Consider the following 27,403-nt stretch of genomic DNA (forward strand, 5'->3'; position numbering starts at 1 on the left):
GCCTGTAATGGACACCCTCATCATCTTCTCCCGAATACGTTTAAACATTTTAATTTATGTTCTGTGTTGCTTCCCACATGATGGAAGAGGCACGGTGTATTAATCCATTTTCATACTGCTATGAAGAAATACCCAAGAATGGGTAATTTATAAAGAAAAGAAGGTTTAGTGGACTCACATGTGGTTCCACATGGCTGGGGAGGCCTCACACTCATGGTGGAAGGTGAAGGAGGAGCAAGGGCATGTCTTACATGGCAGCAGGCAAGAGAGTGTGTGCAGGGGAACTCCCCTTTATAAAACCATCAGATCTTGTGAGATGTATTCACTATCATGAGAGCAGCATGGGAAAAATCTGCCCTCATGATTCAGTTACCTCTGATGAGGTTTCTCCCATGACATATGGGGATTATGGGAGCTATAATTCAGGATGAGATTTGGGTGGGGACACAGCCAAACCATATCACGTGGCCATAACAATAACCTCTGAATTGGTCTTTCTGCCTCCCCACTCCCTCTTTTTAACCCATTCTCCCTAAGATCTTATAGTAGAATTTCGAAGTGCAGATCTAAACAGAGCATCCTCCTGTATCAAATCTACCAACAAGTCACCATAACCCACAAGTCAGTCTAAACTTTTTAGCTGTGGCCCTTTGTGATCCAGCTCCTAATTGCCTTTCCACTATCATTTACTGCTACTCTGTTTGTGGATCCTATTCTCTATCCTGACTAACCCCCTACTCCTTTTGTTCTGAGATAAAAACTTAGATCAAGCTTATCCTCTCTGGTCGGCCTTCCCTAAATGCTGCATCAACATGATCTCTTGCCATATAGAATCTGAGGACTGATCTATCAACATCACCCCATTAAAAGTACAAAATACTATATTATTATTACAATTATTATTATTATTATTTTGCTCCACACACGTGTAAGAATTAACACAGGAACATACTGAATAGTGTAGGTATAGGAGAGTAGGATGATTATATGAAATGAAAAGAAAACTGCATCAGTATGTAGTAAATTGTCTTCATTCAGAATTGAATGTTTATGATTAAAGAAAGCAATAATGTACTTATTGCTGATTTTTTTTGGCCTGATACTCATTTTTGTGTCACTGGCATGAGATGTTTATTTTGGGCTATTGTATGTAATGTATTATAATATGTGAATCACAAATGCAATAGAGTTTTACTGTTTTTAAAAAGTTGAGTTGCTCAATCTCTCTAAACCTTTGTTTACTCGTCTGTAAAATGAGGATTAAGACATATTTCAGAGGCCTGTTAAAGAGATTAAATGAATGTAACACATTAACATCATGTATAATATACAGTAAGGATGTAATAGATGCTAGTCATTATTATTATTGATCTTTTGATGGCAAAAACTGTCATTTGTCTCTTATTCATCTCAATCAACACCTAACGTAAAGCTTCCCCATGAAAGCCAATTTTAGGGCTTTCTTAAAAATACTTTGGACTTTTCAACTCTGATTCTAGAATTCTTCCAGACTGCCTTCTTGGCTTGCTTGGTCTCCTCTTGTTGGTCTTTGCTAGTTTTAATTCATGACCCACCCGTGCCTCTCACCCCTTCGCTGGGCTCTGTAGCTTGGCTTCCACTCTGTTCCTGGTGTGCTTCTCTGTCAACCACTTTGGATCTCTGGTAGTCTCATAAAGGTCTGGCTTCTGGTAGTCATTCTCATCGTAGGAACTATCCCCTTCCCATAAGGAAAGCCCTGGTTCTCCATTTCTACTTGGGCCTTGTGGGATGACATATTTGCCCTCTTTATGTATATAATAAATGAGAGAGTCAGTCACTGCTCCTTGGGGAACTCAACAAATAGCAATCCTACTCCTAGATCTGTCAGTTTAGTCTCTTCATTAGCATTGATTTTACTTTATTCATATTTTTTCATTTTAAGAGGGAAATCTCATAGTTGATTGTATCGCAGATGAAGCTATAGAAATCAGCTGTTAGTTTATATTAAGCTTCAGTGACTAAGAAATATTATGGACATAGGAAACTTATTTGAGATACTTTGATGTAAATAAGAGAAGATCAAAGAAACAAATTGGATGATGAATATATTGCTTTAAAAGACGTAACTTTAATGAAGCCATACTGTAGTATGGAAAACTATTTTTCTAGATTAGCAGCTCCAAACTATTGCTTGCATAAAGCCTAATTTACAAAGTCAGTGACTGAGATGACTAAACATTGTGTCGGATATAAATGGCTGCAGGGTTGTGTTAGTTGTAACAGTTCAAGTGGTTGAACTACTCTTATGTGACAGAGGAGACACCAAGGGGTCTCTGATTGAACTGATGACCTTAACTTTGATTTTGCCTAGTATCACAGTCTGTTGAGGGATATTTTAGCCTGACTTTGCTTCCAGGTATTCCTGATTCCCTTCCCCTTCTCTTTGTTATTATTTCACTCGAGAGACAGAGAGAGGGAGAGTGAGAGAGAGAAAGAGAAAGGATAGACATCCAAAGCCTGAAGTTATCTATTTTTCATAACAAACTTTGTTGGCCCTGTATAATGTCAGTTTAGTTAGGAGTCTTCTAAAGTGTTTCTGATACAGAGTCTTAGAATACTAGATCTCAAAGCATCTAGGCCAGTGTTTCCTGGCCTTAGATCTGAACTATATTCTGTGAGATGTTAAAAGGTATTCCAATAGTGAGATGATTATATGGGACTAGTAGATGTATGATATCCTAGCTACTTGAGAGGCTGAAGTGGCAAGATTGCTTGAGCACAGGAGTTCAAGACCAACCTCAGCAATATAGTGAGGGCCAGTCACAAAAATAAATAAATAAGCATTGGCTTCTTTCTGCTGGAGCTCTGAGAGCTTTAAATGTGCTAAGGCACTTTGTTAATCATAAAGGGAGGCATTCGGTAGAGAGGGTTATTCAAATTTGTTTGAATTCTTTTTATGTGAAACACCTATTAACATCTATTGGAAGGATCGGTTAAAATAGTAAGTCAGACAGAGTACGCCTCTTTGCTGCTCAAAACTATCAGAGTAGCTTCTCATCTCACATACAATAAAAGCCAAGATCCTTTGAGTGGCCTTACAAGACCTTTCAGAGCTTGAGCTCCTTTTCTCTTTCTAACCTCCTCTCCTGCAACTTCCATCATGCTTGGGCTTTCTCATTGAGGCCTGCAGCTATCATTGTGTTGCTAATATTCTCCCGATTCCTGCACAGGTTTCAGCCTTCTACTGTACTAACTATATCATTACTCTACTTAATTTTTTCATTGTCTGTTTTCTCCTACTAGAATGTTCTATGATGACAGACTTTTTTGTGTATTTAGTTCTCTGTTGTATACCCAGAACCTAGAATGCTGTTTTGTACATAGTAGGTGCTCAATAACTTTGTTGAATGAGCTAATTGCCCTTGGGAGAAATCAAGAGAGCCTAAATTAGGGTGATATACCTAAGGCTAGGAAGAAAGGTACAGGTTTTTACCTCCTTCATCCTGAGCGGGTCAGGCAGTGGGACAGAGGCACAAGCAGAGTAGGAGGACTTCCTAGAGGAAGTATGAGAAAATTGGAGTCTTATTATGATCTTGTACAATAAATGTGGTGACAGTCTCCTTTTTGAGGGTGAGAAGAGGAAGTAGGAGTAGGTGATGGTGCATATCTTACTGTGCTACATTATTCTGGAATTACAACCAGTGTTACATGAAAGGACAAGGGCAGCCCTCTGACTTGGCCTGACAGTGACCCATTAGTCTGGAGCTGAATTGGTACTGAGTCCAGGAATCACTGGCCTATCATTCTTTAGGTACGGATTTACTGGGTGCCAAATCATGCCAAACAAGTTACACAAGGAACAGGTTAATTTTGGCGATGCTGTTTTTCTAGTGAAAGATTTTATTGCTGTTGTTTTTTTGTTTTGCAAAGCTTGTGCATTTGGCTAGGGGTGTTGATCATTTCACCTTTTATTTTCTGAATCTATCATGTTAAAAATGAGTTTTATTTTTTGTCTTTCAAAAGAACAATAGAAGGCTAGGTTGAAGACTTAGTACTATAATAGTAACTGTAGCTCTTGTCACAAAAATATAGAATGTGTGCCCTGTTCAGGTTCCTCTCTAGTATCATGCATTTGTAAAAATATGCAATAGAAAGACTTTTAATCCCATTCTTTTCTAGATGGTTAAAATAGACTCCTGTTCCATTAGCTAAATAGAATGGATATAATAGTATCTTGGAGTTAGTTCAAAATGTGTCCCCTTTAATGCAAAATGTTATAGTACAAAATTACAACTACTACTGGTTTTCTACTTCTTCCACTTCTGCTTCATAAAAACTGAATTGTTTAGAGGCATGTTTATGTCCTGTGATATTATGCTTTAGGACATGTGATTGCCCTGAACAAAGCACAAGCTCCACTAGTTCCTAATAAATTATTACGTCTTTCACATCTGTTCCTGTCTTTTCTCTGAAATGTTCATCCAAGAGAACACAGCAGCAGCTGAAAACATCAGAATTGTGGGAAGACATTTTCCTGATAAATGCATAGACAGTTGACTTGTTGTGATTAGAGGAAAACCTCAGGAGCAGAGATTTGGAGCTGAAAACTGACTTTCTGCCTCTACTGCCAGTGTCTCCTTTTGTCCTTTTCCCCGATCCTTGCAATTTCCTCTGAGAGAAATCATGTGACCACCACAGTTTTTAATGCCAAATATCTAAGTGTCTTTAAAATGCAGCACAACACTTTTAAAGGCAAATAGTGAAGTAGTTTCAACTGACATTTCCATTATAGCTGCTCTTAGTGGATTCTAAACATCATACATAAATGTGGCTAGCCAATTCTTTTAAAAAAATAATGCAAACCATTGAGCTGTCATTTCATATTTGATGCTTCATCCATTGAACATGCAACACATTTTTTTTCATAGAAACATGCATTGATCTGAGGTTATCTACAATAGTCCCTACTAGATTTTTCTAGCATTTATATTATATTTTAGAAATAAAGCCATTTCTCATAGTTTTGTAACATACCTGAGCATTTCTGGACTAACATCAGTTTGTGCTGTTATCTCTAGTTAAGTCCAAAGTGAAGAAAAATGTTAAACTGCCACTATTATTGGAGTTACTGTCAAATTGTTGTTTTACGTAGAAGTGAGAATTGTGTTCTCATATTGTGTATACACTGTTTGGTTTTTCATCTTAAAAGCTTTATTAAATCCATTTTTATTCATTTATTAAGAATTTAATAAATACCTACTATGGCTAGGAACAGTCTATGATGACTTGGAAACAAAGATCAACAAGGTTCAATCTCTGCCCTTGAAGAGCTCATAGTCCATAGAAAAAGGTGGATGAGAGAATGGAGAAATTACAATTACAGCAATAAAAAATTGCTTCGAAGGAACTGTTGCATGCATGTTCATCATGTATGCTCATCCACCACATTTTACCAATGACTCCCCCACTGATAGACAACCAGATTTCTCTGGCTTCCCACTACCACAGCAGTACTTCAGAGATCACCTTTGTATTTTTTCCCTGAAATTCCTGTGTGAGAATGTCTTTGGAATATATACTCAGGGCTGGAAGTGTGAGGTTGTGGGACACACACACACACACACACACACACAAACACACACACACACCTCTTTAACCAAACACTGCCAGATTCCTTTAGAGTGGAAAGGCTACATTCCACTGTTAAGTCTACGCCTCAACAAATGTGTTTTTATGTCCCTCTTCTTCATCAGCTCTTGACATTCTTCAGCATTCTAATTTTTAATATACTTCCTCATTGTTGTTCTAAATTGCATTTATTTCATTACTAATGAATTTGAACGTCTATTCATATACTTCTTAGCCTTTGAATTCCCTCTTCTGTAAAGTGTTATTCATTTTTTATTGGGATTGCTGTCCTGTTTATTTGCAGGCATTTCTGATATGCTCTGGGGTTCAGATAACTTGCCAGTTTTAGACATTCATATGTCTTTCTTATTGCCATCTTTGTTGTGAGTTTGTGCAGCTATATGTATATTTTATTGCATTTTTCCCTTATTTATACAAATAATTGGGAAATTTAAATATAAAGTTACTAATAGTAACAAAAAGATAGTTAGGTCTAATAATCTAATACAATTGAGATAAAGATAGAAAATTATTGGTGTGCCCAAAATAGTACATCTTTACTCTCGATTTTCTTGTTTCTTTGATTTCTGCTGGTAAAAGTGAAGGAAAATAAAAAGACTGAAGAACATGTAAATCCTGAAAATGTGTCTGTGAAGATCCTAACAGGATTCCTTGTATAACATGAAATTCCACTGTTTGACCTGTGCACGTTCAGCCTGTTCACATTTTGAAGAACAAATTATGCATCAAAAGTCAGGCACAGCTCTTTGAAGGACCAATACACGGACATTGCTAAGTAACATTCACCACTCCAGTATCCCAACTATAGTATGTTTATAAAACTATAGTTGGTTTCTGCTATGAAGATAGAAGACAGGAGGACTGACAAAGTACAGAGGGAAAACATTTTATTCTTTAGGGGAAATTTTGAGGGCCTTTTACTCCATAGTTTTTAAATTAGTATACAGAAAGGGAGTAAGATTTCTGAGGACCGTGGTGATAAAAATCAACTGATGGTTTTGTAAGATTTGCTTGAAGGGCTTAGGTAAGGGTAATAAACTACATATAGCCTTTCTTTTCTGTCTTTTTTTATGTGACAAAGCTGTTTTTTTTCTTTTTTTCTTTTTTATGGCAGTAGAACATATATATAAAATTTACCATCTTGACCATTATTAAGTATACAGTTAGTTCAGTGGTAATAAATACATTTATATTCTTTTTTTCCGCTTTATCCTCCTTTACTCTTTTTCACTCTGCCCTTCCCAGAATCAGATAAGCACCAACCTACTCTCTATTTTCATGGGATTTGCTTTTTTATTAATAGCTCCCACATATGAATGAGAATATGCAATATCTAGCTCTCTGTGCTTGGCTAATTTCACTTAATGTCTTCTAGTTGTATCCATGTTGCTGCAAATTGCAGAATTACATTCTTTTTATGGCTGAATAATATTCCATTGTGTATATATGCCATGTTTTCTTTACTCATTCATCATCCATTGATGGATGCTTAGGCTGATTCCATATTTTGGCTATTGTGAATAGTGCTGCAGTAAACATGGGAGTACGGGTATCTCTTTGATATATTGATTTCCTTTCTTTTGGATATATACCCGATAGTGGGATTACTGAGTCATATGGTATTTCTATTTTTGGTTTTTTGAGGATCTTCCATACTATTCCCCAAAGTGGCTGTACTTACTTACATTCCCATCAACAGTGTACAAAGGTTCCCATTTCTCTACATCCTCACCAGCATCTGTTATTGCCTTTTTAATACAAGTCATTTTCTTGTATTTCTTATATTATTTTTAGAGACAGGGTCTCACTCCATCACCCAGGCTAGAGTATAGTGGTGTGATCATAGCTCACTGTAACCTCAAGCTCCTGAGCTCAGACAATTCTCCCACCTCAGCCTCCTGAGTGGCTGAGACTGTAGGCATGTGCCACTGTGCATGGCTAAGTTTTTTGTTTGATTTTTGGTAGAGATGGCATCTTGCTCTGTTGCCCAGCCTGGTCTTGAACTTCTGGTCTCAAGAAATGCTCCCACCTCAGCTTCCCAAAATGCTGAGATTGCGGCATGAGCCATTATGCCCAGTCTTATGTGTCTGGTTTTTTTTTGTTGCTTTTTGTTGTTGTCGTCGTTTTTCACCAGTACCATGCTGTTTTGATTACTATAGCTTTATACTAAATTTTGAAGTCAGGTAATGTGATATCTCCAGCTTTGTTCTTTTTACCCTGAATTGCTTTGGCTATTCAGGTTCTTTTCTGGTTCCGTCTAAATTTTAGGAGTTTTTTTCCTATTTCTGTGAGTAATGTCGTTGGCATTTGATAGAGATACATTGAATCTTTACTTTCTTTAACTCTTACATTAATCTGTTTATCTTTACCATCAGCCTGTGCATATGTTCAAGTCTCTCCTTTTTTTTTTTTTTTTTGAAATGGAGTTTTGTTCTTGTTGCCCAGGCTGGAGTGCAATGGCGTGATCTTGGCTCACTGCAACCTCCGCCTCCTGGGTTCAAGCAATTCTCCTGTCTCAGCCTCCTAAGTAGCTGGGATACAGGTACCTGCCACCACACCCAGCTAATTTTTGTATTTTTAGTAGAGATAGGGTTTTGCTGTGTTGTCCTGGGTGATCTTGAACTCCTTACCTAGGTGATCTGCCTGCCTCGGCTTTCTAATGTGCTGGGATTTTAGGCGTGAGCCACCACGCCCAGCCTCTCCTATTTTTTTTTTTTTAAGGCCTCAACCTTGTGTCCCCTTTTAGCCACTGTACTATTTCTTTGCTACTAATGTGAGCCACAGTTTTTGAAAACATAACCTACACTTATGACTGACATTTCCTGACTAGTCACTCTTCCTTTTTAAAAAAATATATTTAGTCATATTAAACATATATAACATTTTATAAGTGATCTTAAATTATTCTAATATCAGACAGGATAGGCTAGCTTATCCTACTATAACAAACAATCCAAAAATAGACATTTAGAAGAGCAAAGGTGCATATTTTATATATGCTATTAATATCTATTTTTTTGCAGGTCATCAAAGCCTCTGCTCACTCTAATCACTCAGGGACCCAGACTGGGAAGTCAGCCACTGTCTTGAGTATCACCAATTGCCATTCTAGAGGAAAAGAGCATCTCATACTGGAACCTGCTTTTTTTTTTTTTTTTTCTGAGACTGAGTTTTGCTCTTGTTGCCCAGGCTGGAATGCAATGGCACGATCTCGATCACTGCATTCTCTGCCTCCCAGGTTCAAGTGATTCTCCTGCCCTCAGCCTCCTGAGTAGCTGAGATTACAGGCATGTGCCACCTCCCCTGGTTAATTTTGTGTTTTTAGCAGAGACAGGGTTTCACCATGTTGGTCAGGTTGGTCTCGAACTCCTCACCTCAGGTGATCCACCTGCCTCGGCCTGGCAAAGTGCTGGGATTACAGGTGTGAGCCACCGTGCCCGGCCTGCCTGTCTCTTTAATACAAGTCATATACATGTTGTTCATCTAGCTCCTCCCTCAAGTGGGCCAAGAGGTGTAATCTTAGGTGCCCAGAAGGCAAAGGGCTGAAAATAGTGTTTGCACTAATGATAGTCACAGTTATATTATGTCACCTTTTCAGGGTGCTAATTCTCAATTTATTGTGTCTTTCTACTCCCTCTTAGTGAATGGCTTTCTTGTGTGGTCTTTGCTTTTTTCAAAAAAAATTGCAAGATCATTTTTATTGTGAATGATAGTGGAAGAGTTCCTACAAAATGGCTTTGCATTTGCTTCTGGTGAAGAAACTCAGGGGTTTCACCAGTTGAGGACTTGTTCTCGATGTTTATTTTGTGGTTTGGGATCCTGTATAATTTAGGAGGTATAAATTCAGATTCCACATCTGTGTATCACATAGGCCTGGGGGTTTAATTTATCACTGAATACAGTGTTCCTATACAGAAGGCAGATGACAAGGTTTCTTGTGTCTTCCAGGGATAGTTTTCCTGGTCCTGGTTTCATGGAGGAGGCAGGCCTTTCCAGGGTCCTTGCTTTATATGGGAGTATTCTGATTCTTTGCCTTCTGTGAACCAGGTTTCCTCCTCCCCAATTCATGTGTGGTTCCTCAGCCACTTCTCTATTGGCTCTCATACTTGATGCTTTGGTATTGAGTTCCCTCTTTGTTTCTAGCACCTAGGGATTTTAACATGCTATTATATCTGACATGAATATGTGTTTTAGTGGGAGGGAGTCCACATCTAGGCTTTAGTCACTCTTGAAACATTTCTTCCCCTACCATAGTGAAGCATTTTTTTTTGGAATGGCTTCTAATTGACTTTCATTTTATCAAATCCCAGGAATACTTTTCAGCCTCTTATCTAACCAGCCTTTTTTTTTTTTTTTTTTTGCACCATTGAGTATTCCTGAATAAACACTTCTTTTGAAGTGCTCTTCTTCCTTGACTTTTCTGATTCTTTATTACCTTGTAATTGCTTCTTTACTTTAATTCCTGGGGCTTTCCCAAATATATCCACTCACCGAATGTTGATGTTCTTCAAGTTTATGTTCTTTTCCATTGTGGTTTTCTCTACATTCTCTCTTTGTATGATCCCATATATTTTCATGATTATAACTATTACCAAAAATATATTTCCAGCCTCATCCTTTCCTTTCCTCATATATTCAGTGGTCTGCTGGACACATGCATTTAGGTACCCCTTAACTAAGGTTATCTAATTGTGGACTCATTACTTTTCTTTCAAAACTCAAATATTTTTTCTTTTGTTTGATATGGAGTCTCACTGTGTCACCCAGGCTGGAGTGCAGCGGTGTTAGCTCATTGCAACCTCCGCCTCCTGGATTCAAGCAATCATCCTGTCTCAGCTTCCTAGGTAGCTGGATTACAAGCAGGCACCACCATGCCTGGCTAATTTTTGTATTTTTAGTAGAGACAAAGTTTCACCATGTTGGCCAGGCTGCTCTCGAACTCCTGATCTCAAGTGATCCACCCACCTTGGCCTCCCAAAGTGCTGGTGTTACAGGTGTGAGCCACTGTGCCCGGCCCCATAAATTCTTTGTGTTGCTTAATGGTGCCATCATTTACCTGGTCACTCAGATAGGAAACCTGCCCTTTCATCCTAGACTCCTTCTCCTCTGCAGTCCCTCATCTACTCAGATACCAGGACTTGGTGTTTACCTCCTCAATATTTTAAATGTCTTACCTAGCTCCTCCCTATGAGGAGTAATCTTCTTCCTATTCCTACCATAATACATAGTTGAGTCACCATTATTCATTTAACAAGTGTATATTGGATACTATGTGCCAGGTACCATGTGGTAGGTGCTGAGGTTACAGTTGTGACTAAGACAGCGAAGTTCCGGACCCAGTGGAGCTTTAATTTGCATGTAGGAGAGAGCAAACAAATAAATATGTAATGTATAATATGTTAGAAAATAAGGTAGTGCATTGCAGTAACATTTCATTGTCACCTAGTGGTGATTTAGGCAATTTGCACTCTTTGTTTATTGGAATGTGAATAAAATCTCTCTTGAAGATTCCATCTATAATTAAAGTTAAATACCAGAACTATAACTATTTATCTGAGTTTTATACATGCAAAAAATAAATTTACTTCAATTGATTTGGAAGGCTGAACAATTGTTTTCCATTACATTGTCGAAATGTATTCCTTAAAGAATTTTATTGCATAGATATATTGTTTTATATGATTGCTTTTTATTTAAGCTATATTTAGAAAATGTCCCAGAAGTGGAAATATATAGTCAATATATAGTCCCCCTCAAGAGTATTTATACTTTTCTTTTCATATGATATTTTGTTTTCAGTCCATTCTCTGAAATATCTGTGTAACCTTTCTATAGGTGTCTTTAAAATGATTTGAATTTTTCAGGAAAAACACAAACTATAGCTATTAAGTTGAGTGAATACTGGAGTACTTAAATCCCATCTCAGTATTTGACAGGAAGGATGTATATTTGGGTGTCTTTTTACCCATTTTATGCTGTTCTTTTTCGCCTGCTACATTTGGTAATGAATCAGTCAACATGTTGACTAAAACCATGCTGCTAAAACCAGCAGCTGAACCATGTAATTAATAGCTCTCACTGGGGGAGTGGCAGAACATTGATCTCGGCTTGCTGGGTGAGCTAACTACCATCACATCTGTCCCCATAGTCAGGTTCTGCCAGAAGATGGTGCCAGGTCTTTTGTGGCCTTTGAACACAAACCCGAGTCTTTCCCATAATGTCCACATCTTTAAAAGACTCTGGTAGTGCTAATGGAGATGAACTTGGCAGTCTGAAATGAGAAGAAAAAAGGATCCTAGCATCTAACTTATTGCAAGTAAACGGCTTCTCTCTGGTTTCAGTTGTTTCATTTAGATAAATGCTTCTTGGAAGATGAGACAACACCATTTGCATTTATGGATTTAATCCTGGTAGTTACAGCTTAACTATCTGGCTTCAGTTTTGTAGAAATATATACCATCATCTACCTCTTGCCCTCCTTTCTTGATCTTGCAGCCATTCTCAGCTGAGCACATTTCAGTAGTTGGAATAGAGAATAACAGGTGTGTCATGTTAAAATGATGATTGGAGACTTCATCATTTTTTCTCACAGTGTAATGGTAAAGCTCTGTTTTTGTTAGGGAGTTATAGCTGATATTTCCCACTGGCTATGGCTACTCCTGGATAATGGGAAAGGAAAGGAGCTGTTGAAAATCTGTTGAAATTGCCCTATCAAATGAGTTGGAGCATAAGATAGAAATTATTCCATATTGGCCCAGGGCTGTTCTGGAAAGGCAGTTATAGCATGTTACCATGTAGCCATCTCATATGCACAAATTATGATACCAAATAATGTGACTATTCCTGAGTTATGTCCCCACTATATATAGTACAACTTAATTTCCTCTTCTAAAAAAATTATTAGCTGAATGGAGAATGTTTTTAGCTAGTTGACATGGCTAATAACCAGTTGATTTAGGGATCTGGGATAAATGTTTGTAGTCCTGTATATTTTGTTTTTAATCACATGGAATATGGAATACTGAGAGAGAGAGAGTTTCTGATTCAGGATCCTTTTTAATGGAGAGTGAAATGAAACTTCCCTATCTCATAGCCCTTTTAATGTTTCAAAACATACATTTTCTCATGTTTTCATATGATTGCTTAGGATAAATATTAATATTCCATACATTAGATTGTGGTACATGACTCAAAGAGGTTAAATAAATTGCTTAAGATCACAAATTAATTACTAATCACATGCCACCCTGTATTTGTGAATCACTTTACACTTTAGTTAGTAATTCATACATATCCTATTTTTGTTTCTCCCAATAGTGATAGAGCCAGGTATAGAGTCCAGTTCTCACATTTCCAGTTTTGTAACTGTACTTCTGAACCTGGTGTTGGCAAACTTTTTCTGTAAAGGGCCAGATGATAAATACTTTAGGTTTTTCAGGCCCAATGGGCACAACTAACCAACTCTACCATTGTAGTATGAAAGCAGCCATAGATAATAAATAAATAGGTATAGCTGTGTTCCAATAAAACTTTATTTACAAAAATAGGGGTGAGTGTGATTTGACTGACTCCTGCTCTAATCCGCTAGCTTCCAAACTGCTCCTTACAAAAGGCCTTTTATCATTCCCATCTGTGTCTCCTTTCAGTCTCCCATGTTTTGAAAGTTGGACTTTCAAAACTCAATATTGAATGATAATGAGTGCATACTCCCATGTTTGATTAATTCGAGGCATAAATAAATGATGACCAAAACCAGTCATAGCCATGTTTCTTAAAAGCTGTGATCATTGAGTCAGATGTAGCTTTGTGATACCCAGAGTTCAATTTCTCATTAAGGGCATAGCCACTTAATTGATGCTTGAAAATTAGGTAATGATATAACTCAAGCCCTGGATCCTGTACTCTCAGCTACTTGACCACTTCTTTCTTTGGCTTCTGTAATGTGTTATGTGCCAACCACAGAAAGGGGCCCTCCTTGCCATCAGGTTGTGAGATGAATTTTCTGATGTCTGCATCTCTAGGCTTGCATCTCAGCCACTGTTTCCAGTCACTTAAGGGTTTGTCAGTCAGATAACTAGAATATAGTTGGCCCACTGTATCCGTGGGTTCTGTATCTGTGGATTCAACCAACTGCTGTTTGCAAATATTTGAGGGAAAAATAAATGGTTGTGTCTATACTAAGTATGTACAGACTTTTTTCCTTTGCTAATATTCTCTAGACAATACAGCATAAAAACTATTTATATGGAGTTTGCATTAAATTAGGTATTATAAGTAATCTAGATATGATTTAAAGTAGAAGGGAGGGAGGATATACATAGGTTATATGGAAATACTGTGCTATTTTATACAAAGGTCTTTGGAATTTGGACTCTGCTGGGAAGTCCTGGAAACGACCTCCCACAGATACCATGGATACCTCCTACAGATACCAAAGGATGACTGACTGAATTATATTACATTTGTGAATGTAGATTAAAGTATTTAAATTATAATAATCTCTCTTTTAAGAATAGTAAGACTAAAAATCTTGTGAGAGATGTAGAGTTTTAAATTTTGAAATATAACAAATGGATAAATAAACCAAAGAATGCCTAAATAGTCTTTTCAATTTATGTCGTCCAGGATGTTAAAAAGAAAAACCTCACACTGAAGCGATCGGTATGAGTAATCAGTATGGCTGTACTGTGCTGATAGAATTCTAGGATCAGCAAAGAAATGTGACTTTTTGCTAGACTGCATAGTTTTACCTAGAGAAACTATATTTCCTTTTGAAATATTGAAAATGGTTTATGAATTTCCACGACTGTCCTGGGACTGAGATTTGCCACTTGCTTACATTAGACACCTCTCTAATGTGTAGAATTAATTTCTTAGTTGGGTGTTAATTGAAATTTTATATCTAAGTAGCTGAGAGTCCTCATTTTAATCACAACAAGAGGAGTGAAATCCTCAAAGAAGCTGCTCTGAGGAACAGTAGATTGGTCTCAACATGAAACAGTGAATGGCTGGTCTTCAGGCCTGACCTCTGAGGTAATGTCTCAGAACTGAGTTTTCAATAAAATAGATAAAGAATTTTTATTAAGTTTCCTGAGCTGGAAACACATCCATCCTCTCATTTTGCTGGACAATGTGTTTACCATTAAGGGCCTGCCCATCTCAGGGAGAGCTCAAGGCAACATGGAGGGCAAGCAACCCTACCTCAGGGGGAAGTGAAGCTTGGCTGAATCCCAGTTGCATTACGGGTCCTGGTGGAGGTGCTGACCTTTTGCCCTTGTCCTTGGGAAATTCATCAGTTCTTAGAGCTACTATAGATGGCAAGACATTATCTCATTCAGCCCTCTTGACTCCAAGAAGGAATTCACTTAAATTATCTCTGGCAAAGGAGAATGTCCTCATGTACTACTAGTATAATTAAACATTAATTTTAAAGATTTAAAAACATTACCTGTGGGAGATTTTGTTCTACCTATTCCTAAGATGTGTAGGGATAGTGAGTTGCCTTACTACCCTATGAGAAGTGATGATAATTAGAGCTTACATATATTGAGCATTTTTTTTCCTACATGCCAGATACTGAAATAAAGACTTTCTGTGCATTCACTTATTTAATCCTTAGAGCTACCCAGTGGGGCAGATACTATTCTTGTCCTCATTTTACAAATAAGAAAACTCAAGGTCACAGCTCCCAAGTGGCAGAGTGGAGATTTGAAATGCTGGCTTGTCTTCCTCTAAAAGCTGTGCTCTCAACCTCTGGGTTATTCTGTCTCCCCCAGTTATGGTACTCGCTTTGTCTTCTTATTGCGGTTCTCTTCAGGGGATAAATTATTATTAGGGTATATAAAGAATTATATAATACAGTACAAATTGAGGGATTTGGAGGATTAAGGAATTAATGCTATTCCTCTGAGTTCTACCCATTATTAATTAACATGTGTAGTAAGTATTTACTCACATGATAAAGCTGCTATACAAGGAAGCAGTTTGTATGGCTCTGGATTTCCCCCCCTGCTAAATGTCCCAATACTGCTTTAAGTTTTAGTTTGTTCTTATTATGTGGAAAAGGGGAGAAATTAGGCCAGTGAATTACCAAGCCCTCATGGAAAGAGGTAGGAAACAAACTTGCAAAAAACAATGACTTGAAATAAGAGTGTGGACCTTTATTCTTGGCCCCATAGATTAGCCCTATAGTTTTACAAGATACTTTGGGCAGGATCTTTTGTATCTGCTTGAGTAAGCAAATCCATTGTGGCTTCAGTAGGTGTGTATTATGAAGGACAGAGCTGCAATCAGCAAAGTGGTATCATATTCCAAGTTTTTCCTCCTCTTTCTTAACTATTGAGCTGAAAAAAAAATTACCCACTTATTTAGTTAGTGTATGACGTAGGGTGTATATTGGTTATCTTCACAATATTTTTTTAGTTGTCAGTGTTAAGAATTGTATTCTGTTTTAAATTCTAATATCCTCCTTAATTTAAGAGCACCTTTGGAATTAACTCTTACTTTTCCATGATGAAGAAGAGCCTGAGAAAGTAGTGGAGAATAAGGTAAATTCAGCCCCCAGCCTGGCCCCTGGTTTCCAGGCTGGCTACAGTGAGAACTGTCAAGGAGATAGATAGGGGCTCTAAGGTTTCCTGGAGTTTTCAGCCATGTGTGGGCACCACATGTGGTGTGTTCAATGAATACAAATACAAGAACACATGCTGTTTCCATTAGGGACACTTCAGACCCCTCTCTGTCCCCAGCCTTACTGCAGAGTTGAATGGGTCATTTATCATAGGCCACTTACTAATACTGACTGGTCTTCAGGCCCTGCTGCAAGTAAGCAGCAAACGATGTGACTGAGTTCTTTTAGAATGTTTATCATACAGTGATACTGTTTCTTGACAATTCACAATTCATTTGCAAAGAAGGGGTTTACTAGCTGCTTCTAAAAGGGATTTGTTTGTATTAAAAATGCAAATCTGACCATGTGCCTACCTGACTTAAACCCTTCAATGACTCGTGATAGGTAATCAAAACCATTAAAGATGGGATCCTCCCTTCTCTGCAGCCTCATCCCCTTCTATTATCTCTAGAAAGCTTAACTACTTTTAGTTCCCCACATATATCATACACATTTTAGCCTTTCTTGACCTCTGTTTGTTTTGTTGACAAGATCTTTCTCTACCTTCTTTGTCAAGGTAAAGTATTCTCATTCTGTAAGATTTAGGTCAGACATCACCTCCCTTTCCCCCAGCAAAGCTTCTCTATTTCTCTTCCCCCAGTCTTGGCTTGATATCCTCTGTGTACTCAGAGAATGGTGAGATGTTATCTGTTATAGGTAGCTCTGATCCCACTGTAGTGAAGCAATCTGTTTCCACCTCTGTCTCATGGTATAGCAGCCTGAAGGCTGGACGACATCTCTTTTCTCACCCACTCTTGGGTGCCCAGCCCAGTGCCTCAAGCAGCGTAGGGGCAGCCAATAGTGATTCTTGAGCTGAGTTGAACTGTTTTGTAAGCAACTCTCAGCTTCACTCAGGCAGCCACATATGATTCTCATTATATTCCTTATCCCAGTACTTACACACCCACACCATGAGAAAGTTCATACTGAAGAACTGGCTGGCAATGTGACTCCCTCAATTTTCTATGATTGAAGAGCCCAGATATACAAACTGTACAATCTGTTTTCCTGAGTGTTTTCACTAGAGACACTCTTTATTGAGTGTTGTCCCTGGCAATCCTAGCAGGCACCCAGCAGCCGCATCATCTATTGCTTATAGTTATGAAAAAAGTAGCGTCTTAGAAAGAATGCCAAGTATCTTGATCTTAATCATTTTTCTTTTATATTTGGCATAACTGCCCAGGGTCAGACAGATCTTGCCCTCAGGTAGGGCTCTAGTAAAAGTTTCCCATTGCTTCAGCGTGTGCTTGCATGCTATTTACTTTCAAGAAATGCATTTTTTTTTTCCTAACCAGGTGCTGGGGTGTATAGATCTTCCTTTAAACAGCCATTTTCATTGAAGGGCAGCACATCCCCACCTCTTATTCTGTCTTATTTTTACTAATTGATGATACTGGGTCTTCCTTCTCCTTGACATTTTTCAAGAGGCCCCATAGCACACTAAGAATAATAGGAGCTTTGAAGTCAGAGACCTGGGGTGAAAGCTGAACTATACCGCTTACTAGATTGTGGTCTTCGGTCTGTTACTTAACCCCATTGATCCTCAGTTTTCTCATTTGAAAATGAAGATAGTTCCTATGTCATTAGGTTGGTATGTGGATTCAGTGAGATAATTTATATATGTAAGGTGCCAAATACTTGGTCACTGTGATCATGACCACATGCAACTATGCTAGGATCTATCCCTAGCATACTTGCATAAAATACTGATACATGAAACAAGTAGCAATATAAGATATTACATGAAAAGTATTACGATTAGCTTCTCAAAGAATCACAGTATGTTATAGACCAGAAAAAAGCCTTAGAGACCATCTAGTCTAGCCTCTTTATTTTACAGATTCAGCAAACATTTATTGAATACCTGTTCTGTGCCAGACCTTGGAGTGGTGTGTTGGCACATCATAACTCATTCAAACCTCAAAATAGCATTGATATAGATCATTTTATTCCTTATTTTAGAGATGTGGCCAAATGATCTGCTCAGTAAGTAGAAAAGGAGGATTTAAACCCAGGTCTCTTGTGTACAAATGCCATGTTCTTTCTATTATTAATACATTGTATTCCTTCTGTTTAACAAATATATGAATATGTAGTGTGTGTAAGGCACAATGTTGGGCTCTTAAAGATGAAGTTTTTCTACCATTAAAGCTAACAGTGAATAATAAGAACAGAGCTCACTATTTACTTTTATTTAGCTTCATGGAAGATGTGTACTTAAGCTTCCCTTTGAAGGATGGATAGCAGTTTGATAGAAGAACATAGGAAGCATTTCAGATGAAGTAATAGCATAAGTTAGGAAACAGGAAAATTCAAGACCTATTCATGAATATTTACTGTCACTCTTTGATTGCAGTGAAAAGTTCGTATAGGGGGCTAAGATTGGAAAGGAGCCTGATTGTGAAAGGTCTTACTGACCAGGTTGAAGAGCTTGACCTTTGTTCTAGAGGCAGTGGTAAATGTTAGTTTGTCTGTAGTGTGGTAAGTCACTGAAAGCAGTCTCATTAGCTTGATCTAATATTAAAGACCAAAGTGCCAGTGAGAAAGACTACTATGTTTAACATTTATTTGTGAATTGCATTTATTTTAGTGCATCGTGTGAAAGCATTTAGCCTGCATAGTAGGGTATTTTGGCTAAGAACATTCTAATTATAGCTCATAAGTTTGTAGTGTAGTGAGATGTTCATTTCTTTTGTGATGTTTTGGAGTCCACCCTAAAAAATAGGATTTAAGTTCTGACTATACCATTTACTAACAGTGTGACCTTAGATTCAGCCTCCTCATCTATAAAACTGGGCAAATCATTAATATGTATGTACCTCCTTACTTTACAGAATTGGCCTAAGGATGAAATAGAGTCATTACCATGCTAGTAAATAATGGTATTGGTATTACTGTAATTGTTAATAATAGGAGCTGCATACTCTTCCTGTGGCATTTTGGTTTTATATTAGTTGAAAGTCTATGATTTTGCCCCCATTATAAAGCATGAGAAACTGTTAAGATAGTTATTCAATTTTCATGCATCTGTTAAATAAAATTTCTGCTTCTAAACATTATCAAAATCCCGTACCATTTGTGAATATAAGCATGACTTCTGAAAAACAACTCTCCACAATATAAAAATGAAAGTCTCGCTCTGCTTTGTGTCTCCACTTTCTGTTCTAGCTAGCTCTAAGGGCATTTGAATGATAACTGCTTTTTTTCTGAATACATAATGTTTCTACTTGAACTTATCTTGCTTGTAGGCATGACACAAGCAACATGAAGGCTGGGCACTTGCAGTAGACCTCCTTCTAGGTGTATGTGGATGGCCAGCTAGATCACTTTCACTTCACTGAGCTGTGAAATTGACACCAAATTGTGCCATTAGCTTGTTTCTGAAGGGTATGTTGTGCTGGATATTTTCTTCTTGCTTGCATGGTACATGAAAAAAGATGACAAGATAAAAATGTCCCATAAATGAACATGAGCAAGAAAATTTAGATGTAATTTGTCATGAATTAAAAACATTTATATGTTTTTAATTTAATTGAATAATGGATCAAAAACCCCTAGAAGCAGAGGTGCTGAGAATTCAGAGCAGCCATTTAGTACTTGGGGAAGAGAAAATACAGAGCTTTAGGTTTCTCTTTTGAAGCTTTTCCTAATTTTCATTTGCCTTCTTTATACCCTGCTAGCAAGAGAACAATTTCTGAAGTCAGTTAAATCATTCAAGAGTGCTTGCCTGTCAGTTCACTGATTTAGGTATAGCAGTGTGTTTTCTTGAGTTTTTTCCTTCTCCATAGTTGAATCATTCTTGGCCTACCTTCTGAGTAGAAAATCAAGATAAATTATTTCTCGGTAAATTGTTTTCCTTATATTTGAGAGGAGGCGAAGGGTAGCTGTAAATGTAGTAGTTGAAGGAGGTTTCTCTGAGTGGAATCCATGTTGTCTTTGTGAAAGCATTCTGTGTGTTAAAGCAGTGGCTGCTTTCCATCTAGTCTCTGCCTTTTCCCTCTGTTCTTCTCCTAGATGTCTATTTAATTCATTCTCTCACTCCCCTCACGCTTTTACTCAAACCCACCCAACTCTGCCTATCCTCCTTCCTTACTACTTTATTTTCCCCTCAGATCTTACCACTGGTCTAACTTACTGCCATGTTTATTGATTCTTGGCATATATATTTTTCACATTTTAGCATTTCTGAAATCGATGTATTTAATAATCAATGACATCTTAGATTCTGTAAAATAAATATGTATAATTTATTTTCCTTATTGTCTTTTTCTCATCTCTAAAATCTAAGCTCCATAAGGACAAAGATTTCTCTTCATGTTGTGCATTCTGTATCTTTAGTGCCTGTAACAGTGTTTACCACATAGTAAGTACTCAATACATATTTGTTGAATGAGTCAAATGAACTGTCTATGTTCAAGGAAGTTGGGGGAAAGCTATTCTACATTTGCTTCTCTATCCTTCTGTCCACTCCCCACCTTCCACTCCTTTTACCTTTTGCCTGCTTGTTTTTTCTGTGTCAGAGGACACTCATTATGCCTGGACCCCATCCCACCCCACATGCCACTAAAGCAGTGAGGCTTACAGTAGCTATCTAATCCACGTTCTCTAAAACTCAAGCCTCTTAAGAATTTCACTGCTCTTAAGAATTGTAAGAGGCTGGAAGTAATAACAAGCAGATTCATTTTATGAATTTCACTGCTGGGTGAGATCTTACTTTATCTAACTCTGTAGTCTGTAGTACATGATAGCATCAAAACTCACATAGTATAAGTACTTGGCAAACTCCCTGTGGTTAAATATCAGTCTTAAATTTCTAATCCATCGCAGATTAGCACTTTTGTAAAATACAAAAGAAAAACACACAAAAAAATGAAAAAAAAAAAAGTAAAAAAAAAGAGTCAAATGTGAAAACTCAAGGTTTTTGTTTTTGTTTTGTTTTGAGACAGGGTCTCCCTCTGTTACCCAAGCTGGAGTGCAGTGGCACGATCATGGCTCACTGCAACCTCCACCTCCTAGGCTCAAGCAAATCCTCCTGCCTCCCAAGTAGCTCAGAATACAGGTGTGTGACAGTGTGGCTGGCTAGTTTTTGTATTTTTTGTTGTTGTTGTTGTTGTTGAGAGGGGGTTTTGCCAGGTTGCCCAGGCTGGTTTCAAACTCTTGGGCTCAAGCAATCCACTTGCTTTGACCTCCCAAAGTGTTGTGCTTAGAGGTGTGAGCCTCTGCGCCTGGCCCGGTTTTTTTTTTTTAATTATTAGATTAAATAGATTAAAATGACTCTGTCAAATTGATTTTTAAAGGATTTTAAATATTTACTCTTATTTTCTGTACCTGTCTTGTCACAGACCAGTAACAGTTTGCACATCAGCACCATTCTACTTAGTTTGAGAGGCAGTGTATCAGGTCATGCCTGCCCAATTTGATGTCAATTTAATTTTAACGTGTCCTCTAAAATGAATCTGCTTGTTATTACTTCCAGCCTCTTACATATTATTGGTCACAGACATTAAGTAAAATTGAAACTTATTTAATCCAGTCAGCACCAGTAATTAGTTGGTTAATGGAAAAAAATCATTTAAAACAGAAATTATAACAAGGATATATACATATTCAAACATATTATTTCAATTAAACATAAAAAAACACTGACCCAACAATCTTAAGACATAGAACAAATGACTTTTCTTTAATTCGAGGCTTAGAGTTCTGTAGAATAATTCCTGCATAAACCACATCCATTTACAATTTCATTTTCTTCAAAGAGTTGTAAAAATTGAGTACATCACTTAAAAGGAAGTCTAAGTGCACAATCTCTCTAGATTTTTATGGCTTTTTCTAATATTTTATAATTATTTTACCTATATCAAATTCGCCTCAGATTCATTGTCTTTCGAAAGTATTCACTGTAGTTTTCAGAGAAACAAGAGCTTTTTTCCTGCACTTGTAGTTCATTAGTTTCTGTCAGATGGCGTAATTACTGTAACAAGTAAATGTGATATAAACTTATTTGGAAGCAGTCATAACAGACTCTTGGTAAAATGTACCACCCACTCCATTAGAAGGAGTAAAGGGCCAGGGAATGCTGGAGAGTAGACAGTAGTCACAGGTAATTGGTGTGCTGTGGCGCCAGGCAGTGTATTCTACTGAGGGAACAAAAAGCAGAGGCTAATCTGTGAGTTGTTATAAAGATCCCCTGAAATAGTTTCTGCTATGTCATTTTACTTACCAATGCTTCTTTTCTTGTCTTCAGAGTATCACTTTTAAGCTTCTTGTAGTACTCCTAGAATTCTGTTGAATGAGTCTTTTTTTGGCTATCCTTTTTATAATTAGAAATGCTTCATTTATATCCTCACTTAGCATTTTTATTTACAAAAAAAAGCCTGATTTTTTTTAATGTATAACCACAAAACACATCCTAATTCTTTATTTCCCTTTCTTTATGCTTCCTCTAGTTTCATTACCACTTTGTTACACTGTCATAACCAAACTACTTTAAGTCCCATACCTAAAGCATGAGGGAGTAAGAAGCCTATTTTTATAACTTTTTATTTTTTTTATAATTCCAAACTTACAAAAAGTTGTGAGATTAGTATAAAGAACTCCTGTGTACCCTTTACCCAGATTCAATCATTATTTTCCCCATTTGTTTTAACATATTTTCTCTCTCTCCTTAAATTTTTAATCTCAAACCATTTGAGGGTAAATTACATACAGTTGCCTTTTGCCCCTAAATACTTACATTTGTATTTATTGAGAATAAGGGCATTCTCTTACATAATCATAGTCCAGTTATCAAATATATAGCTCATACTCAAATTTTATATTAATATTAAATAAATTATCCCAGTAATGTCTGATCTGCTATTTTTCCTTGTCCAGGATCCAATCCAGGATTAGATTTTGCATTTAGTTTTCATGTCAGCTTAGAACCTCAGCTTTTCTTTGTCTTCCTTGACCTTGACACTTTTTAAGAATACAGGCCATTTATTTTATAGAATGTTTCTCAATTTGATTATCTATGGTTCTTCATGATTAGATCCCTGTTTTCCATTTTTGGGGCAAAAATACGACAGAAGTGATACTTATTCTTCTCAGCACATCTTATAAAGAGACACATGGTATTGGAGTGCTTCATACCTGGGGAAATGAACTTTGATCATGTGGTTCAGGTGGAGTCTGCCAGGTTTCTCTACCGTGAAGTTACTGTTTTTTCATTTGTAGTTTTTGTGGGGAGACATTTTGAGACTAGACTTTGTGCATTTTCTGTTCATTCCTTCTATATTAGTTGATGTTTTACCAGAAAGAGCTTTCCCTTTTCCACCATTTGTTTATTCATTTATATCAGTGTGATCTCATGAATTATTTTATTTTCTTATTTTGCTAACTGGGTTAAAGGACTATTTCTATTATTATTTAGTTTGATTTGCTGCTCAAATTGTCCCAGACTGGGAGTCTTTTTAAGCTAATTACTACATTCTTTTGACTTGTCTCCATTGTTCTTTGAGCATTTATATACTTTCTGGTGCAACAAGATGTTCCAGCCTTATGGTTTGCCTTCCCTGCCCAGGTCCCACAAGCTGCCATTTCTTTGGTTAGCTCTGGTTCCCTTTAAGGGAGAATGGTTTAGAAATCAAGATCTCTGTGCTAGGTGTGCTCATTTCTAATGAGGTATCAATGTTTTGGGTTTCTCTCTGGAGACTAAGCTAGGGAAAAATATATATACATGTATACATGTATCTGTGTGGATATAGATGTATACAAATATATACATATGTATATATATAGATATGTGTTTACATATACGTGTATATATACACCATATAAATACATATATCTGTAGTTATTTCTGTATTATATTTTTAAAAGTATTAAATATTATGAATACTTATAGATATCCCCAATTCCAATTTAATGCCACAGCAGAATTCTTTCTAGTCTTCCTCTTTCCATATTTGTCATTCCTTTCTCCCACAGTGAGGAACATGACTTTCTATTATTCTCCATATATTATCTCAGTCCTCTAATATACAGAATATGTTTTCAGAGGTACTAATTAATGCCACTGTAAAACAAACTCCCTAACAAATTCAGTATTTCCTAAGGATTGTTTTTATCTTTGCCTGAGGGCACATAGTCAAAATATTGGGTTGAAAAGTTTCTTGGATTAGTTCTTTTTCTTTAATATGATTCTATTACTCGTTTGAAAGACAGTCAGATTCATTCATTTCTGTCATCTAGTGGATAGAGGTCAGGGATGCTGCTAAACATCCTACAGTGCACAGGACAGCTCCCACAACAAACAATTATTTATTCCCAAATGTCAGTAGTGCCATTGTTGAGAAACCCTGGTCTAGAAGCAATGAGAGATGATGAGGGAATGAGAGGTAAGTCTAAAGATTAGATCTCCTTCAGGACAGTTACTTCAGGAAAGGCCATTACAGATTCTTAGGCAAGTAGAGACCACCCCTTGGGGGCTCAAGGTCCTCATCTTCATCAGAATATGCCCATATGTCTCCATCCCTTTTTTCAAGTCCCATTCCTTTCTAATCAGTGTTTCCTGTGAGAGCCTGATAGAGTTCCTTGGGAAAAAAAACAAAAAACCTCCATGAGAGCAATAACCTCTCTGTGTCTGTGTTCTCCATAGGCTTCATGCTCTCATGCTAGACTATGTTAAGCCTTTAGCATTTGGTAAAACTATTTTGTTTAATCTTCCTACTGGCTTTTATGATATTTAGCAGCACCTGTCTCAGGTAAGCAAATGCTTATTCTGTCTGTAGTTGCTTGCTTCTCTATATATTTTAGGTTAGTTGTCTACCCTGTGACTTCACTTGTCTGATTGATTTAAGAAAAGTCATTGATTTGTACTTTGTCCACCTTTTTGTCTTCTTGTACGGTAGAGTGGTGCTCTTTCCAGTTTTATATTTCCAAGCTGAAATAAAAAGTCACTGGTCATATTTTAAGTTCTCAAGAGCCACATGTGGCTATTGGCTACTATATTGGACAAAGAAGATTATAGAATATGTCCATTATTGCAGAAAGTTCTGTTGAACAGAACTGTTTGATAGAAGGGAAATTGAAGCAAAATAAAAAGAATAAAAATTTTACTTTGTTCATGATGGAATAACTTGTCCTTCCACTGTAAACAACTACAACATTGGTCAGTATATATGAAAATACTGTTTTCAGACCTGAGCAAATCATGCAGAACTGTGATCCCTGACAGAAGGGAAATAGAGCATTGAACCTTACAGTTACTCTGTTTCTACCTAGAATACTTTGCAGGTCATGTCGTAAGGAGAGAAACCTCGTAGAGCACAATGGTTTCACTGAGTTGAGGAAAAATAGATATTAGTGTGGGGAGTCTGAACCATCTGGAATTTGTGGAACAGAGACAGGAAGGGGCAACATAGAGAAAGACCTCCAGAAATCTATGTGTGAGTCCTCTTCAGAGTTTGGGTAAATACTGTGCTATACTTGTGTAAGGTTAGTTTCCACAAAGCCAGGCAAAGAATAAGATATTGGGGGAAAGAACAACTACCTGGGAGTTGAGCAACTACCAGAACTACCACATGGCCAGATGGAAAAGACATTGTTGAACACCCAGTACATTTAGTAGAGACCCTAAAAAGGCCGTGTCTTAGGAGTAGAACTAAACAGCCCTGGTAAAGGCAATGCTGGACTCATTCTAAAAAAACTTAAAAACAAGTCTTAGAGTAGGCTGATTTGCAAGTAAATGACACAAATGATGGAATTAACAGACAAGTACTTTAAAAAAGATAAACATTTTCAAAGATTTAGAAGAGAACATTTGATATAATATAAAATAACTGGAAGATCTATGAAAGAACCAAATGAAACTTCTGGATTGGAGAAATACAATTTCAGAAATGAAAAATGACTGGATGGGCTTAATAAGAGATTAGATATAGCTGAAGAAAACATCAAATAACCTAAAGATGCATCAATAGAAAACATCCAGACTGAAGCAAAGGAAAAAAGACCAAGGAAAATCAATAAAACCTCAGTGATCCATTGGAAACTGTTAAGTAGACTAGACTATATGTAACTGAATTCTCAGAAAGGTGGTATACAAATATTTGAAGAAATAATGATGAAGGAGTTTCCTAATATTATGAAATTTTCATTTCATACCCAATTTTCATTTTCATGAATCCCATTTGTGCAGTAAAAATATAAAGTAAGTCACAGCTAGGCACAACATAATCAAACTACTGAAAATAAATGATAAAAGAGAGAATCTGAAGAGCAGCCAGAGAAACTACATTACATAAAGAGGAACAAAGATAAGAATGATTACTGACTTCTCATTAGAAGCAATACAAGCCAGAGAACAATGGGATGACATCTTGGTAATGTTAAAAGAAAAACTCTCCCCCCAGAATTCAGTATCTAGCAAAAATATACTTCAAAAATAGAGGTGAAATCAACATTTTCAGACAAACAAAGGCTGAGAAAAATTGCTGCCAGCAGATTTGCACTAAAGAACTATTAAAGGAAGTTTTTCAGGTGGAAGGAAAATGATACCAGAGAGAAACTTGAATCTATACAAAGGAAAGAAGGGAGGCCAAAATGTAACTATGTAGATAAATATAAGTGATATCCCTCATTTTTTCATGTATTTTGAAGATTTTATTTAGAAGATGATTGACTAGGTAACACAGCAGTGATAATGGTGTATTGTGGGGCTTATAACGTGTTGAAATAAAATATATTACAATAATATAGAATAAGAGGGGGAAATGAAAGTACATACTGTTGTAAGGTTCTTACATTATATATGAAGCAGTTAATATTATTTAAAGGTAGACTGTACTAATTTAAAGATGTGTGCTGTAAACCCTAGCAGCCTTTCTCAACTGGAGTTCCTCATTTCAACCATGAAACACAGAAAATCATTTGAGAACTGCTGTCTCAATTCTCCTAAGAATGGAATGTAACTAGTACTATTCTAGGATGCGTAGGAGAGGGGTTAGATCATTACATACAGTGGACACGTTAGGACATTATTGTTTAATTCTATCGTAGAATCTCAGTTGAAGAGGGCTGTGAGAGCAACCATTGAGAGAGAAAAAGGGAGAGAAAAGGGTGGGG

At 37.0% G+C, this 27,403-nt stretch overlaps 1 protein-coding gene and 1 long non-coding RNA gene across 7 annotated transcripts in view; one reads left to right on the forward strand and one right to left on the reverse strand.

Moving 5' to 3' along the window:
• Positions 1–27,403, forward strand: part of TTC28 (tetratricopeptide repeat domain 28) — a 718,240-nt gene that overhangs the window by 438,880 nt on the left and 251,957 nt on the right. The gene's annotated exons all lie outside the window — the stretch shown is intronic.
• Positions 7,634–10,157, reverse strand: LOC144331863 (uncharacterized). Its single transcript, XR_013399429.1, has 3 exons — positions 9,039–10,157; positions 8,319–8,903; positions 7,634–8,190 (listed from the first exon to the last, which is right to left on the reverse strand). It is a non-coding gene; the product is annotated as an uncharacterized LOC144331863 (long non-coding RNA).

Source organism: Macaca mulatta, chromosome 10 (genome assembly GCF_049350105.2).
Source record: "Macaca mulatta isolate MMU2019108-1 chromosome 10, T2T-MMU8v2.0, whole genome shotgun sequence".
NCBI lineage: Eukaryota > Metazoa > Chordata > Mammalia > Primates > Cercopithecidae > Macaca > Macaca mulatta.